Below are 17392 nucleotides of genomic sequence, written 5' to 3' on the forward strand. Positions count from 1 at the left end.
CGGTACAACAGGCCACAATGTGGGTAGTGGGATGCAGGTCAGCATGTGGAATGAAATGGCGATGTCGAGCAATGGTAAGGGGAACGGTTGCAGCGGACGGCGGAAGACAGGTTCAACGACGAAGGGGAATAGATTGGAACGGACAGGGACGAGGTTTACGCGGGAAGCACAGGACGGATAGGGACGCAACAGGTGGACGACGGATCGATACACCATAAGGAGCATAAAAACCGGATACCATTGAAACATCAAAATTCTCTCCTGTCATCTCATGTTGCAGCACTGAGCCTTTCCTTTAGAACGCTTATCCCCCATACATATCATTTGTCTTGGTGACTAGCAATGTGCAGTGTAATAGTCATCAATGCGCTCGAATTGGCAAAATTTTCAATCACGGGAGTATTGAACGGGTGTTGATGCATTGAATTGCTATACCCACATCCCCATGCTAACATCTTCCATTTTGAACAACCTCAGAGTCTGATCGTGTGTTGAGATACAATAAAGTTTGCAATGTCTCTTGATATGATATATCTAGGCCCATTCGCATAGGGTGGGTAGTCATCCTCTAGCCATTCCTCATATGTGACAGCGCATTTCCCTACTTTGAGGGGCTTGTGAAAGTTATTTAGGTTGCTAATGTACAAAGGTTTTCCATGAGATAATCTATTAACTTCCTTCATTACAACATCAATTCTTACAAAATTATCATCATCGCATTTCATAACATATTTAGTAGATAACCTCTGAACACCATATTCACATATTGCAAGAGTCTTCAAAACTACGAGCTCATAATTGTCCATGAACGACACAATTACCATATCACCATAAAAATCCACTTCCTTCTTTAACTGTATGTTATTTCCTTCCTTGCATTCAACGCAACAAAAAAACGGGCCACAACATTCGATGACCTAACAAGTTTAGACTGCATCCATGTTTTTCTGACAACCATCCGGTCTGCAAAGTGGTTGCCTGCAGAGAGTATCCCAATGAAAAGATCCACAGGGCCTTCTGGAAAATGTGGAGCTCTCCATTTTTCTGACATGTCTAGAAGTCTTTGAGGTGAAAAGCTTGGATGTGATACAGGCAAAGGAAGCAGCCACAATTGTATGCACATAAATGTTACCATTTACAGAGAAGCCAATGGAATCTTCAAGCACAAGTCCTGTTCGATAAGGAAAAGAGGTCACATGCCTCCCGTCCACATTCACATGATAACCTTTCAAACCCACTCTTAATGTAAGAACAAATAATTTTCCCTCCATAAATGGATATGACCAATCAATTGATGATGACTTCTTTGCATGCCCCATCAAATGATTCAACCACCATGTAGCATTTTCTTCTTTCCTATCATCATTATCAGTAAGCCACTTTTCACATTTGGGAAGTCCATCAACTTCAATATAATTGATATATGCACTGACTTCCCTATCAAATTATTGAAACCAGTGTTTTCTACGAGAAACACCAAATGATGAACTTTTTTCATGTCACTGACCCCAAAAGTCTTCGTAATGGTATTCTTTAGCTTTTCAAAGTAATTATGCTGAATGGAGTTATCAATTGCACTCGAAACTGAATATTTTGAAGTTTGTTTACAATAGAAGAAGATATGATGAATTAAAACTTGGAAGTGGCCAAAGCTTTTCGCAGGAAAATGTGAGGACTTCATATAGGGTTGAGGGTCTTCTTGATGAGGGGTAGGTGGATCAGACGAAACACCTCTAGCTGGGGAAATATTGTTACATATCACTGGAGAAAGTAGAGAGCAACCGAGAGACCATATGTCGATGGTGAGGCTGTAATAATAGTGGTCATCGACGTCGTTGGTGAATAGGAGCTTCGACGGTCTGTATGAGACAGTCACCACCCACCGAGACATCCAGTCGTCTTCGATTCAGGAGAGACCAGAGTCGCAAAGTTTTACGAGTCAGTTGGGTGTGATGAGAATATTTTGGGGTTTCAGGTCTCCGTGGAGGATGTTTGCAGAGTGCAAGTGTTGGATGGCCCGTAGCAGCTAGTTTAGAATCAATTTGCATTCATCCGAACATAATCTTTGAACAATATCTTTCACTTGAACTTCTTTGTGGTCTTCTTCTTCCCCACCTTTTCCATTCCATCATCTTTGTCTTTGTCTTTATGATATTGTTCATCTTCTTGTTTCTTAAGATAGTCCTCATCCACATTATCTTCATCTGGATCATCATCTTGATCTGTACCATTTGTGAAAATTCCTAGATCTAACAATCTTTGGATTCCTACTGCAACCAGCTGAATCTACTTCACCTAGATCGTAAATTACATTACAAACTATTTCGGGTTTCTTCTTGAAATATTGAAGTAAATTACTGAAGTGGCCTACACCAAATTAAATATGATTCTAAAACATAGAAATTGAGCAAGGAAATACAAACACACAGGACACCATTATTTTTGGACAAATGTCCCTGGAAAAACCTAATGCGGGAAAACTGGTGTAGCAGCTCTGAGGGTTTTATTATTATTAAGCAGTGGAAAATTCTGAATACATCTCTGAATACCTCACGGGGCTATTCAGTTACAGAGAGAAATACTAGCAGAAAGAATTTTGAGGTTACCTCACACTATCACTGGAAATCTTTGACTGATCCAGACTTAGACTGATTGCCTCCCCGATGTTTCTGGCTGCCTCAGTGTAGTTTCTGTGTCAGCTCAGCGTTAAGCTCTCTGGGGACTGCATTACTCCTTTGGTTGGTCGATTTACTGCCTAGGAGATTCAATTTCTGCCACTCGGTCTCACACCCTGACTCCTGGCTTCTGAAATTCGAATTCCTCTGCAAATTTCGGACTCCTCATTGGCTTCTGTGTGGCTCTACGTCAACCCCTCTGGCTCAGCACTGCCATTGCTGGATTACTGTCTGCCTCTCTCTGTTGACGATTCTTTGACTGAGAAAATCACTCTCTCCGGAAGCTATCCCTGCCCCTCTGCTGCAAGAAATCTCCTCAATCGAATTTTCCTCCTGAGAACTTCTCACTTCAACAAAATTGATTTCTTGATCTCTCTTGGTGTGTTTTCCAAATGACCTTCAAGCTGCTTCTTATATCTTTCTGTTGGACAACCAATGACCCAGATTAACTCATAATCAAAGGCTCAGATCGTTTTGACTTGATCTCCGTCTTTATCTAGAAGATTCACCCACAATTAGATTAATACCCATTAATATTTTAATTTTCCTAAGTTTAGACTTAGGAAGTCCATTTAAAAATATTAATATTTTTAATATAATCCTTTCTCGGTGGAATTTTAAAAACGGTTTCTAGGTTCTTTCGAATGCATGTGCCCTAGCCTCCCTGCAAAATTTGAGGCCTAGAGCACATACGATGCTACCACAAATCAACATCATTCTCATCCACATCATGATCATCTTCATTTGGGTCATCATCTTGATCTATATCATTCTCATCCACATCAAGATCAACTTCATCTGGATCATCATCTTGATCGATATCATTTTCATATTCATCATTATCTATTACATCTTCATTTTCATTATCATCATTCTGATCAAAATCTTCTTCTCCTGCTTCACCTTGTTTCGTTTCTTCACCATCGCTATCATCTTCCTTATTATGGATTTCTGCATAACTTTTCTTTAGACATGCTGTAACTTTTGCACATGATTTTTCTAATCGCTGAAATGCTTCTTGAATTTTACTAAACTGCTCAATGAATTCAGGGTGAAAACTTAACGACATATTGTGCGACGGATAACGTTCAAAGACTCGCATGGCTCTGATACCACTGAAGTAACAAAATTGTAGCTTGTTGACTTTAAATGTAAAATACACAAAGGTATTGTAAATAATATTTTATTAATATATGAAAGGTACAAGAGATGATTGAGTGTTACAATGAGGCCCTGCTTATATACCCAAGTAGGTTTCCTTTCATGTTTGGGCATGTCGTTTAGACATGTCTTTTCACTTAACTAATGACTATTTAAGATAATCATCGTTTGATTATTTATTATTTATATTCGTCTTATTTTATATAATTTATATTCGTAACAGAGGGAGTTTTCCTCAGAGGGTTTCCAATTTCAGTCTTGAAGGAAATTTGTAATTTCTAGTTGCTGGTGGCAATAGCAGGAGGAAGATTTATGCATTCTAGGAGGGAGTGCGAGTAGTAGTGATAGCAATCGAGCAGGAAGGAAGATATTCTTGTTTATTTTCCCAATTTTTGAGTTTCACAAAATTTGCAACTTTGCAGAGATAGCCATACGAGATTCCCAGAAGCGGTCGTATCAGTTAGCCAGAATGCAGATCTGGGTAGCAGATCAACTTCCAGCTACCAGAGACAAGTGCCGGAGGAAGTGCGAGTTGTCTAGTGCGAGTTGCAAAGAAAGGAAGGATCCCAGTGAGGGACTAGGCTCGAAAGGAGATTGTGGGGCACCAGATCGAGGTGGAGGAGTATGAGACTCCAGTGTGCCAAATGAGCAGGGTCCAACGCAATTGCAACAAGGAGATGAGTCAAATCAATTCCAGTTTGTTGCAACAAGACCATCACCTTTGCTACAACGGCTGACAATATCATAGTAGCAGGTTCAATGTCAATAGACGCAGCTAGTCATTCATATGACAACTACATATCTAGTTGCAGTCGGTACACGTAAGACAGTTGTAGAGCTAGGTGTAGTGACACAGGCAATGTGAATTGCAATTGATGTTCCAATCAGCAAATTCCCAGTGCAGAGCTCCACAGTCGAGTTTCCAATACAGGAGGACAATGTGAGTTGCCAGGAGGGAGCAAAGAGATTTCCCATAGGGAGATCGAGAGTCAGAGTGAGTGTAGCTTCAGAGGGAGCAACCCTATGGAAGCTAGCCCTTCAGGATCTAGGGAGATCAGACTTATTATTGTAGTAGTTGCAGCAGCAGTGTGGAAGCATGAGCAAAGTGGTAGCAACAACAGTATGAGTAGATCAGATTTTGCTATGTTTGTAGATATACCTCCAAGAGTGAGGTGGAGTGATTTGGCTTTGTAGCCATAGAGAGCTACAAATTTGGGCAGGGTCCATTGAGGACTCTACCTCTTGGTTCATTACCTAGCTACGAGGGCCCACAATATTCAGTAGCAGGATGGATCAGTGACAGTTGATGCAGTTAGTACTAGAGGGACAGTTGCAGACTAGTAGCAGTCAGATGTTGGGGAGCACAATGCAGAGTCGGCAATAGCACAAATTCTTCAGTGACAGTGCAGAGACTAGTAGCAGCTAGGACACAGGAGACAAATGCATCATACTAAACACAATTGATTTAGTATTTTGGATGCTTCTCAGTTGCAATAGTTGTAGTTGCAACGATAACATATGAGAGGGAGTTGCAGTGCAGATGCAGGGTTGGCATTAGTATGGCAGTGTTAGTGGCAGCACAGATGCAACATCAGAGTTAGCACAATGGTTGATGGATAGTGACTGAGGAAACAACACAGTGACTAAGGGAACAATGCATGACTGAGGGAACAATGCAGTCACTGAGGAAGCAACACTGTGAGTGAGGGAGCAACACAGTCATTTCCAAAAGAGTTTCCTATCAGACATCAATAGCATGACAGAGGGGGTAATACAGAGATAGGGTGTTGTAGCAGCAGGTGTGCAGCACTAGAACACAATCCTCACTAAGAGGGAGTGTTAGTTTTTATAGCATCAAATGTGTTCTAGCCAAGAAACTTGTTGGAGAGGCTAGAATACATGAGATCTCCATAACCTAGAAATCGTTTCTAGAAATTCCACCTAGCGATGACTTAATTAGATTATTAACCTATTTTTTAATGATTCCTAAGTCTCAACTTAGGAAAACTGGTTAATTAATCAAAATTAATTAAGTCAAGGTGAGAATTCTCTAGAAACTCACATGGATTGACTCCGATACGATCCTAGCCCTTCGTTAAGTTTTAATCTTGGTTGTTGGAGCCCCGATAGAGGATTATAAGAATAAGTATTAACACTTGGAGAAGACACTGGAGACACATGAGGGGTTCGATCCTTGGCAGATCGATTCCAGAGAGCAGCAATAGTTATCAGAGAGCCAAAGATTGAAGCAGAGACAATGAGGGGCAGGGACAATGATCTAGAGGAAGTTTTCTAGATCCGGAGAAGCAACAACAAGTGATAGAAGTGATCCACGTAGAAGCAATGCAAGGACTGCACAGTAGCTGAAGCAGAGCATTTCGATTTAGTTGGGAAGGAAGTCGATTAAGCTTCCAGAGGCCGAGAAAGTCTTACAATGGGTCAGAGAGTCACTTCTAGCAACAGAGGCAGGCAAGACGACTTGCTTGGGGGCTGATCTAAGCCACACATGTGAAAGACAACGCAAAGACTGCGTAGAGGGCCTACGCTGAGGTTTGGATGATTAGTTTTTCAAGAGGAGCCAGTGCCAAGATTGCTTGTGGAGTGAGAGAATTTCTTCTTGCTGGAAATACTGAGAGGGGGGTGAATCAATATTTCTTTTCAATTGTTACTTTTACCAGTTAGATCACTTATATTTAGAACACAAAATGAACAATAAGAATAAATGATTTTTTTTAATTTCTTTTTTCACAATAAATCAAGTATAATGTATATAGGGCTCCAACCCTAGATGAAGACACGTTCTTCAATCTCCCAGGCTCCAACCTGTTGCCAAGCACCAACTTAGACTTTTGTGAGGTTTCGACCTCTAAGGCGTCGACCCTATCTTCTCAAGGCACCAACCTTGCGTTTAGAGGCTCCAACCCCTAAGGCACCAACCCTTCTTTGGTACAGACTCCGATCTGGTTCCTTGAGGACTCTGATCCTCTACGGCTCCGACCCTCAACTTCAATTCATCAAGATAAGTTTGATGATTCTTCACGGCTCCCAATATCTTCTTCAACGAGCCTTGTCTATCTTTAACTATGCCTCCTCAAAATTACTTTATCAATGAAAACCTTGTCTTCTCAGAAGGTGTCTCCACAACTCTTCATGTTACCCAAACAAAAATCTCCAAGGTCACATCATGAGGGTCTTCAACAATGCATCATGATTTTCAAGGATGCCTCCAAGATCAACTTCTACAAGTCTTCCAAATGTCTTCAAGAATACCTCCAAGTTGTCTCAATAATTCTCCAAGACAATGAAGGCTTCTCCAAGAATGCTTCACAAGTCAACAAGCCTTTACTAGACTTCACAGGTCAACAGGTCTTCACAAGCCAGCAAGTCTTCACAACACAATGTTACTTGGGAGCGGGAGCGGGAGCAAAACGGGAGCGGGAGCGACCATTTTCAGAAGCTCCCGGTTTGGGAGCGAATCCGGGAGCGATTTTTTTAAAATATATATATTTTTTATATTTTTTAATTTTTGATACATATATGTCAACAAAAACATGTAGAATGATGAATTAGACATAAAAAACATAAAAAAACATAGATTGATCATTGAACCATATCACATCAATCATCTAGAAATTATAATCGTCATCAACCATGTCCACAAGTTAGTAAAATACATATTACAACTGCAACATATTGAGTCTTATAAATCATGATTCATCAAATTCAATCTTAAAGTTTCAACTTCAAGCTTTCAGAATTGAAAATTCAATAACATTTATCATCATTGATCACCAAAGTTGTACTTGTAAGCTAAGTTTAACCATTACAAGAAGTAATATCGAAGATATTTCTAAGTCCTAACTTCTAACTGTTAACATGATATGAAATGTTAAAAATTTATAAAATGAAACATGAATAATGAGATGAAATGAAACAACTTTAGTCTTTCACAAAGCATCATATTCATAATTCACAATCATTACCAATGAGTTATAATTGCCAAGGCCCAACTTCAAACTTCAAATTTTCATTGTCACAGTGATATAATGTTTACAAAAAATATCATTATGATATGAAAGAGTCAAGAGTCAAGAGTCAAGAGTCAAGGACTCAAAACTCAACAGTTATGAAAACTAAAGTCTAATAGAAACTAAAAAAGACAAGTAAACTGTAAATCTACATGTGGCCCTTGCCACGAGAGTATCCAGGAGTATAAGTAGGTCGTGGTGGTCTTCTAGGAGTCTCCCGCACAGACCGACGACCAGAACTAGAACCTCCACACGAGGGTGTAGATGGAGGTGGCGACAGCAAAGGAACAAGACTCGGACCTCGAGCACTGCCACTGGATGGTGGAGGTGGAGGTGGAGGTGGCATGGCTGCTGCAGCTGCTTCATTTTCATCCCTTACAAGTTCCTCTTCTAGTTCTTCAATATGTACAATGCCATCCTCCAAATTATCATCCTCTGGGTGATTGTCCCAAATTTTATATGTGGGATCCTCATTAGCCCGATCACAGTAATGACTCAACAACCTCAAGTTGTAGTGCACATAAACCAAGCTTTCTGCTCGGTTTTCATTGAGTCTGTTTCTTTTCACATTATGTATATAGCTGTAGGTGCTCCAACACCTCTCTGCAGAAGAAGAATTTACAACCTGTGAAAGAACTTTTTTTGCCAATTTTGGCAAAAGTCCGTGGCCGCCATATGTTTCCCACCATGTGAGAGATTCAAATTTATCTTTGTCGTCCATTGCATGGAAGTTACCATACAAACCAGTGCCACTGAAGTATCTGCCTATTTCAAGGCGCACAACTGCACATTCCTCCCTGTCAGGTACCAACTTTTCTAATGCTTCCAAATATCCTTTAGTTACCTCTGGATCTAAATGGGGTTTGGTCCTAACCCCACCCCCTGCTGCAGGTTGGCCCAACCAAGATGTAGGGTAGTATTTTGGCGTAAGGATATATGCCAAGCAATGTAGTGGAAGGTTAAGCCTATTCCACCCTTCACACACACAGTGATGAATCAGTTTGTACAAGTTGGGATCTGTATTATGAACAATGTCTTTTATTTCCCCCAACATGGTATCCATTTGCTCATACACCTCGCCACTCACTGGTTTGTCTGTATCTGCAAACCGAATCATGTGATAAATTGGCTTGGTGAAATCCAATACCTGCCTCACACTTGTCCAAAACTGCCCATCAAGAGCGGCCTCCTCCACCATTTCAAAACCTGCCATGTCAGCTACATTTGTAGCCCTTTCCTTTAACACCTGCCAATGTGGACTTGATACCATGCTAGCTAATGCCTCTCTTACCTTCAAAAGGCGCCTGAAGGTGAGGTAATAGCTACCAAATCTAGTCTTCGCAATCTTCAGCAACTCCAATCTCGAGTGACTGCGGAAAAGGCCATGGGTATTGCTATGATTTGTAATAAATTTTATCATTTGTTTGCCTTTCTTGTACAAATTACCAATCCATTGGTATTGTTCATTTTTGTTTTTGACAATATCATGCAACAGAAGGTTCAATGTGTGAACCAAACATCCAGACCAAAATATGTTGGGGTATTTATCCTCAATAATTGCTCCCGCTGCCTTACAATTAGGAGCATTATCAGTGATGACTTGGATGACATTGTATGGGCCAATACGCTCAATTGTTTCAAGTAATGCTTCTGCAATGTTGATGGCGGTCTTGAACTTGTCTGAGTAATCATGTGCAACTAGAAAGATGGGACCACTAACAGACACAGCAAGAACACTTATCAATGGCTTGCCTTTTACATTTGTCCATCCATCATATACAATGGACACCCCATGGTCAGTCCAAGAACTTGTCATTTTATTCAAAGAATGTGATATTTTTGCTTTTTCATGATCAAGGCCAACGGTTCTTGCCTTGTCATACCCAGGGCTCTTGTATCCTTTAGGGGCATCATTTATGGCAGAAACCATTTCGTGCCAATAAGGTGAGCGAAGAACATTGAATGGTATCCCACATGCATAGAGAAACCTGTAAACTTTTGAATCCACATCATTCCTACACCCCTCATCAAGGAAATCTGATATGGTTCTACGCCTTAAAGATGATGACCCTGTGCCTCCATGTCCATATCCACTGCCTTGGGAGGATGCTGAAGGAGTTCTTTGTGATTGTGAGCTTGGTTCAAAGAAACCCCTTGATTTTTTTGTTCTGTAATGGGCTTCCTCCTCTTCCCTTATGTATTTGGCTCTCTCCGCTACTGACACCGCTGTACAAGTTTTGATTCTTATTTGTTTCTCTCCATCTCATGGCCTTTTCCTGCAGAGGTGTCTTCTAGCACGGGTGTATGAACCTGTGTAATCAGTGTTGCAATGGGGGCAATGAAATTTAGTGGTTCCACCCCCTCTCCCTGTTTCAGCCCTGTTAACATATTTCCACAATGGAGTTTGGTCTTGTTTAGTTTTTTGAGGGTCATGTTCACCCTCCTCCAGCTCCTCCTCACCGGGGTTTTCACCCATTTGACTTTCTCCGGCTTCTTCATCCCCCTCTTCAGTTTGAGGCTGGCCCCTCCATTTCCTACTCTCCAGCACCATAATAACCATAAAAGGGACCAGGAAGAGGAAAATGCCAAGAAATATAGCCAGGTCCATGGTGTTTGATGTTTGTAGGGTTTTGATTCTTGAATCTGCAAATTAATTTAATTTAAATACATGATTTTTAAACTCAGTAAGCTAAATTAAATTAACTAAATTACTACCTAACCAACTAAACTAACTAAATTACTAAGTTACTTACCTTTGCAGGCTTGCTCCTCGCTCCTTGGCACTTGCTCCTCGCTCCTCAGCACTTGCTCCTCTCTCCTTTGCTCTTGCTCCAGCTCCAAACTCAAGCTCAATGAAGTAACAATGAATATTTTTTTGGCCCATTGGCCTTTTAAAACCAATTTTTTTTTTAATTTTTTTTTTTTTTTTGGGTCCGCGGAATTTTTTCCCGCCGACCCGCTCCCAGCCCCGCGCGAATCGCTCCTGGAGCGCCGGAGCGATCGCTCCCTAAGTCGCTTCCGAACAGACCAGGGAGCGCAAATGGACGGGAGCGATTTTGGGAGAGCGCTCCCGAGCCGATCCCGCCCGGAGCGCGATTCGGGAGCGGGTTCGAGGGGGGGGGCACTCCCCCGCAACATAGTCACAACATCTGCATACTAGACTTCAAGGGATCTTCAACAATACTAAAGATGCTCCAAACTTCTTAATTCATCAATGCTCCTTCAACAAGACTTAACAAAGGCCTTCAAAAAAAAGGGTATACAAAGTTTTCAATCACTGCTCCAAATATGATGACCTAAACCACTGTTATAATTCTGTCCTCCAAACAGGTATAAAGAATGTGTTACTTCTAGATGCTACAAATGAGAACACTGTAATCTGAGCTCCCACAGATGACTGCTCTTATTGGTGTCTGTCACACATAGGTCCAAATCTTATTAATAAACTGAGCTGCCACAGGAAGACTGCCCACACACAGAGTTGTAATGGTGATGACTGTACTTCAAGTATATTACAGCACCGAGTAGCAACAGGTCTGAGATGAGGTTTGAGCTTCACAGATGTAGGCTACATGTCACTGTTTCGAGTCTCCGCAACAATCTGAGCATCAACAAAGGTCAAGTCCCAGCCTCTTCACTAGTCAACAAGTAGTAATCCGATCTGTGAGTTATCTCCAAATTTTGATGACTGTCCCTGTCCACAGATCTGGGCTAATAGGTCTGTCCTCGCTGTAATCTATCCGTGCTACCATAGGTTTGTGGTATACCCAATCACTGAAAATTCAAAAACAAAATTAGCTCAATCATCGTGATCTTTAGTGTCCTATTCTGTCCTATTCAACCTCTGTATGTGTTTATGTCTCTTCTCTGTGTTCTTCACCGAGCTTACGGTGGCTAAAACGATGAGATTAAACTTGTATTTATGCATGTTTTGACTTAAAATGAAGAAACGTGTCTGTTGGGTGAAGAAGTCAACTTAAATCTCCTTTTTGTGCAACCAACCTTATATTAATCAATTTGTAGCAGACAATTTTAATTCTTATATGCAGATAGCTTTAATTCATATATGGTCTGCCATGTGATATATGCATTACATCTGTTTTCCATGTGAAAGATGGACTATATAAAACACCATGCATAAAAGGCTATGTCTGCCATGTGAGTGTTGTATTCCATCTTCCATCCGTGTCTGCCATGTGAGTGATGTCTAACACCATGTTGCTGCATTATACATTATGTCTACCATGTATGGTCATAGGGAACCATGTTGCCTACATTATACATTGTCTGCCATGTATGGTCATATGTATGTCATGTTTGTTTGCTATTAAACAAAGCCATTTGTTAATAAGGAATTTTTGATATCATATTCGTTGCCAAGGATTATGTTTGTTTTAATAATGTTTGGTAGTGTGTATTATGTTTTACATGGAGAGGCTACATGATATGAATCAATAATATGATAGGATAAGGATTATGTTTGTTTTAATAATGTTTGGTAGTGTGTATTATGTTTTACTTGGAGAGGCTACATGATATGAATGAATAATATGACATTATAAGAGGTAGGTGGGGTGTTTTAAGTAATTTTGAGGTGATTAAGATTTTATATTAGGATTTTAAGGAAATTATGAAATATGATATGGTTACGATAGGGTATCGTTAGGAGCAAGATTTTAGGGGTTAGGGTTTTGTAGTCTAGGGTTAAGGTTTCAACAAAAGATTAGGTCAATGGGTTTGCTCATGTATTTAGGATGTAGGATTTGCACAACATCTAGGGTTTGCTTGAGGTTAGGGTAACATCACAAAAGAGTTATTCATGCATCACAAGAATATTTTCCATCCCAATAATGCCATATTGACATCAATGGCAACCTTGATTAACAATCTCCCCCTTTGTCATTGATGGCAATATTCTTGCCCTTCCAATATTCTCTCCCCCTTTGACATCAATGGCAAATGGGGTGCCCAAGTACTCCCTCTATCAAGCTGCTTCTTTTCTTCGTCAAGAGTAGTTATTCATAGGTATGTTACTCCCCTTGTCATGGTACTCTTCCTTCTGGTAATGTGGTCCATGATAGATGTGTTTACATTTCTTCATGTGATGAACCAACTCCCCCTGCCTGCATAAAATCCTCTAGCTTCTTTAGACTAGAAATATTTCTGCCTTATGATCAAGTGGAAGAAATCTTCAACAATAGTCCATCGGATAAGGAATCATGTTCTTCAATGGAGTTTCTCCCAAGAGATGATCTATCAACTGATGATTGTTCAAGTGTGACTCATCAAGTTTGTCATAGGATCCATCCATGACTAGCTTCTGCAAGAATGCTTAATCATCATAAGCTCCCCCTAATTGTATGCATGGTCTTCTTTTTGACAGAGTCTCCCCATCAAATACTTAGATTATCAAGGATCAGGTCAACAACACGTGTTGTTGGCTGGAGAGTTCAAGAGATTTTCGGATTGTATTTGCTTCCTTCTCCATACTTGTGTAACTTTCTTTTCTAGCATAGTTCTAGCTTGAGTAGGCGCCCAAGTCAAGTTACAATTACGTGCCATATGTCCAATGTTATGACACTTGAAGCACTCTATGTTGTTTATGAATAAGAATTCATGACTTCTTGCAAAATTGCTTCTTAGAGATTGACGGGGACCATTATATTTATCTTTGTGATATGATCTACAATCTTTTGCCATGTGCCCAAAGTTTGTACAAGAATAGCAATAACCAAGAAATATTCTTTGATACCTGGGAGATGTAGATTTCCTTGATGTATTTCTGAAGTCTTTTTGCCTTGGGGTTCTTTGATGATATTCATTGCCTTTTGTATTCTTGACACCATCTTCAAGTCTCCTTTGAGTAGGATTTCTTCCATAGTTTCCTTGGCTCTTGTCCTTGCCTTGGCTAGAACTGGGAGCATCAACATCTATTTCTGGCTTCCACACATCCTTGTTGTTTGAAACATTATCATACTTGCTTGAGGATTCACCTTCATAGCCAAGACCTGATTTATCAAGGGGAGACCTTTGATGACTTAGGATGTCATCTAGGGTTTGAGAACTTTTCAAGTTCTTATTCAGCAAGTCAACTTCCTTTTTAAGAAAGACAATTTCTTCCTTCATTTTCTTGCATTCTTCATCCCTCTTTGATAGAATGATCTCCATTTCTTCCTTCATCTTGGTTGCTTCACATGATTGGGCCTTAAGAGAAGTGATTTTTGATCTTAGCTTGGTGATGTGTCATCCTTTTCTTCTAGTTGGCATATCATGGTGTTTCTCTCCTTTTTTGCTTCATCAACTTGTCCTTCTATGAATGCCAAAGCTTCGATCACCTTCACAGCTTCTTGTGCTTGTTTCCTTGCTTCTTCTAGTTGAGATCTAAGGGAAGATACCTCTTCCTTGTATTGACCAATCTCTACTTCAAGCTTGTTCAAGCTCGAGTCTTTGTTCAAGGTCGCGTGACAAAGTTTCTTCCCTTTTCTTTGCCTTATCCAATTGATTTGTCATGGATATGACTTCTTCATGATGCTTTCTTTTGTTTTAATGAAATTATTCCTTAATCTTGGCGAGATCCTCATCTCTTTCTTATACTTGAAGCTTGACAAGGTCAACTTCCTACCTTGTCTTGTCCTGGTCACCAACTTGTGCTTTCTTCTTAAGTTCCTTATTTTCGTTTTTCAAATTGTTAATCTCTTCTATGGCAGCCATAAGTTTAGTGAGGCGATCTTCTTCAAAATATTCTTCATTCTCTTCATCTTCTAGGTCTTCTTTAGCCTTGATGTTATCACTCTTATCTTCATCTTCCTTGATGGGCTTTGGATTTCCTTTTTTTTCCATCATTTTCTTGACTAGAGATCATTGTGAACGCTCCTTTTGAGTGAAGATCATGAAGTTTATCCCATATGCCTTTTGTCGACAAACATTTTTCAAAATTGGCCTTCATAGAATCAGGTAGCCCATTCAAGATTGCTTTCATTGCTCTTGTATTATGTTCCTTGGATTCTCCATCCATCATGTTATCAGCAATCACCGTTTTCTAGACTTCAATGCCTTGAGCCTTTAAGAAATTCCTCGTTCTTGCCTCCCATATATCAAAGTTTCCATTGAATAATGGAGCCTTCAGGAATTGATTGACTTCAATTTCGGTGGTTGTGGGAGACACATCTTTAGGAGGATTGGAGACTTTCTTCCTTGGCTTCGCCATTTGTGTTCTAATGATCAACCTTCAAGCTGTTAGGCTTTGAGTGAAGGTACTGGCTCTGATACCAATTGTTGGAAATACTGAGGGGGGGGTTTCGTTTTCAATTGTTACTTTTACCAATTAGATGACTTATATTTAGAACACAAAATTAACAATAAGAATAAATAATTTTATTAATTTTTTTTCGACAATAAATCAAGTACAATGTATATAGGGCTCCAACCCTAGATGAAGACACCGATATTCAATCTCCCAGGGTCCAACCCTAGATGAAGACAACGATATTCAATCTCCCAGGCTCCAACCTATTGCCAAGCACCAACTTGGACTTTTGTGAGGCTTCGACTTCTATGGTGCTGGCCCTATCTTCTCAAGGCACCGACCTTGTGTTTAGAGGCTCCAACCCCTAGGGCACCAACCCTTCTCTAGTACAGACTCCGATCTGGTTTCTTGAGGACTCCAATCCTCTAGGGCTCCAACCCTCAGCTTCAATTCATCAAGATAAGTTTGATGATTCTTCACGGCTCCCAATATCTTCTTCAACGAGCCCTGTCTATCTTTAACAATGCCTCCTCCAAATTACTTCATCAATGACAACCTTGTCTTCTCAGAAGGTGTCTCCACAACTCTTCATGTTACCCAAACAAAAATCTCCAAGGTCACATCATGAGGGTCTTCAACAATGCATCATGATTTTCAAGGATGCCTCCAAGATCAACTTCTACAAGTCTTCCAAATGTCTTCAAGAATACCTCCAAGTTGTCTTCAATAAGTTGTCCCAAGAATTCTCCAAGACAATGAAGGCTTCTCCAAGAATGCTTCACAAGTCAACAAGCCTTTACTAGTCTTCACAGGTCAACAAGTCTTCACAAGTCTTCATAAGTCTTCACAAGTCTTCACAAGTCTTCACAAGCCAGCAAGTCTTCACAACATCTGCATACTAGACTTCAAGGAATCTTCAACAATACTAGAGATCCTCCAAACTTCTTAACTCATCAATGCTCCTTCAACAAGACTTAACAAAGGCCTTCAAAAAAAGGGTATACGAAGTTTTCAATCACTGCTCTAAATATGATGCCCAAAACAACTGTTATAATTCTGTCCTCCAATTAGGTATAAAGAATGTGTTACTTCTAGATGCTACAAATGAGAACACTGTAATCTAAGCTCCCACAGATGACTTCTCTTATTGGTGACTGTCACACACAGGTCCAAACCTTATTAATAAACTAAGCTGCCACAGGAAGACTGTCCACACACCGAGCTGTAATGGTGATGACTGTACTTAAAGTATATTACAACACCGAGTAGCAACAGGTCTGAGATGAGGTTTGAGCTTCACAGATGTAGGCTACATGTCACTGCTCCGAGTCTCCTCAACAATCCGAGCTTCAACAAAGGTCAAGTCCCAGCCTCTTCACTAGTCAACAAATAATAATCCGAGCTATGAGTAACCTTCCAATTTCGATGACTGTCCCTGCCCATAGATCTGGGCTAATAGGTCTGTCCTCGCTGTAATCTATCCGTGCTACCACAGGTCTATGGTATACCCAATCACTGAAAATTCAAAAACAAAATTAGCTCAATCACTGTGATCTTTAATGTCCTATTCGGCCTCTGTCTGTGTTTATGTCTCTTCTCTGTGTTCTTCACGGAGCTTATGACGGCTAAAACAATTAGATTAAACTTGTATTTATACATGTTTTGACTTAAAATGAAGAGACGTGTCTGTTGGGTGAAGAAGCCGACTTAAATCTCCTTTTTGTGCAACCGACCTTATATTAATCAATTTGTAGCAGACAGTTTTAATTCGTATATGGCAGATAGCTTTAATTCATATATGGCAGATAACTTTATTGTGTATGGCAGACAACCTTAACTTCTTTTCAAAGGGATTGCCATGATAGTAATATAATCAATTATAGCACTAAGGTTATATGAATGTTTAGCACATCATGTGTATTTCATTAGAGCATCAAATTTTATATGGTCTGCCATGTGATATATGCATTACATCTTTTTTCCATGTGAAAGATGGACCATATAAAACACCACGCAAAAAAGGCTATGTCTGCCATGTGAGTGTTGTATTCCATCTTCCATCCATGTCTGCCACGCGAGAGATGTCTAACACCATGTTGCTGCATTATACATTATGTCTACGATGTATGGTCATAGGGAACCATGCTGCCTACATTTTACATTATGTCTTCCATGTCTGGTCATATGGATGCCATGTTTGTCTGCCATTAAACAAAGGCATGTGTTAATAAGGAATTTTTGATATCATATTCGTTGCCAAGGATTATGTTTGTTTTAATAAT

At 40.1% G+C, this 17392-nt stretch overlaps 1 pseudogene; it reads right to left on the minus strand.

Annotated features, from left to right (window-relative positions):
* Positions 1-264: 264 nt before the first annotated feature.
* LOC149254681 (hydroxyproline O-galactosyltransferase GALT4 pseudogene) overlaps positions 265-17392 on the minus strand; it is a 43095-nt pseudogene continuing 25967 nt past the window's right edge.

The sequence above is a fragment of the Pinus tabuliformis genome, chromosome 7 (genome assembly GCF_031772625.1).
Source record: "Pinus tabuliformis cultivar Carrire ecotype Pingquan chromosome 7, CPIR1, whole genome shotgun sequence".
Classification (NCBI taxonomy): domain Eukaryota; kingdom Viridiplantae; phylum Streptophyta; class Pinopsida; order Pinales; family Pinaceae; genus Pinus; species Pinus tabuliformis.